Source organism: Marmota marmota, unplaced genomic scaffold, assembly GCF_001458135.2.
Source record: "Marmota marmota marmota unplaced genomic scaffold, marMar, whole genome shotgun sequence".
Lineage (NCBI taxonomy): Eukaryota > Metazoa > Chordata > Mammalia > Rodentia > Sciuridae > Marmota > Marmota marmota.
This window is the reverse complement of record NW_025999991.1, coordinates 9,011,745-9,012,828: the sequence shown is the minus strand read 5'-3', so window position 1 is coordinate 9,012,828 and position 1,084 is coordinate 9,011,745.

The following is a 1,084-nucleotide window of genomic DNA, read 5'->3' as shown; positions in this document are numbered from 1 at the left end:
AGCTCGTCTATATTGAAGGAGTTTCCGTTGTAAATGCCACTAGCTGGGGAGGGCTGGACTGCACGAGCAGAGCAGCGAGCGCTGGGCATTGAGAAATGCCACGGCGAAAGGTAACCGCCCGGATTGCGGCGCCGATTGTTAAGCAGAGCCACGTTGGCGTCTTGGCCAGAATCCACCTCCACTGCGGAGTTATCACGCGGAAAAGCAGAACAATATGGCCAAGAGCCTGGTGGGAGAAGATAGTATTGCCCCTCCGCAGGCCACGGCTCCCCTGGCCTACGTCACCGCGGATCGCGGGGCGCGCTGCCCGGCCCCTCCCCCCTCCGCTTCCAACTCCCCTCCCCCCCTCCAGCCCCTCCCTGCCAAGTACCATTAAAGCTCTTTGGAGTTAAATTAGGATTTGTATTCCCAGACTCAATTTATGGTAACTAACTACGTCCCACGTAGAGTAGTTGAGGCGAAGAAATGAAGTTTTAAGAACAAAAGCAAAACGAGATGAACTTTCAAGGATACGAGTAAACAGCAACAGTGACAATCGCGTTCAAGCTCCACTCAGCAGAGCAGCTGTTCTCTTTGCAGCATACCCTTGGCTCTCTCGATTTGGGACTTCGTGTATTGATACTCTGCATCCGAACTTCCAGAAACACTCCTCAGGAAGTTCAGGAACGCACACAAATCTGGGACCACAGGAAGGGTCTCCAGGTTTAGATCTGGCTTGAGGCTCAGTGCCCAGGTGCGTGAGCCGGCTGGACCTGCATCCTGAGCACGTCTGCACGTATGGATGCGTGCGTGTGTGTGCGCGCGTAAACAGCCTCCAGGAACCCGAGCTGCGGCAGCCTGAGACCTTGAGAAGAGGGGGCGACCACTAGCCGCTGGGATCGTGATTCAGTGCGATTAGGGGAAGAATTATCTGCGTCTGAGTCATCGTGAGCCTCCAGACTTTCTCCGCAGTGTGGCAGAACTTTGTGCTGATGAGACAATAGTGGAGCGTGTGCGTTTCCTACAGGGCAGACCATTCCCGGGCTGGGGGAAGCCTGGGGCCTGCGCCGGGCGGGGGGCGTCAGGCCCCCTCCCTGCACCGCAC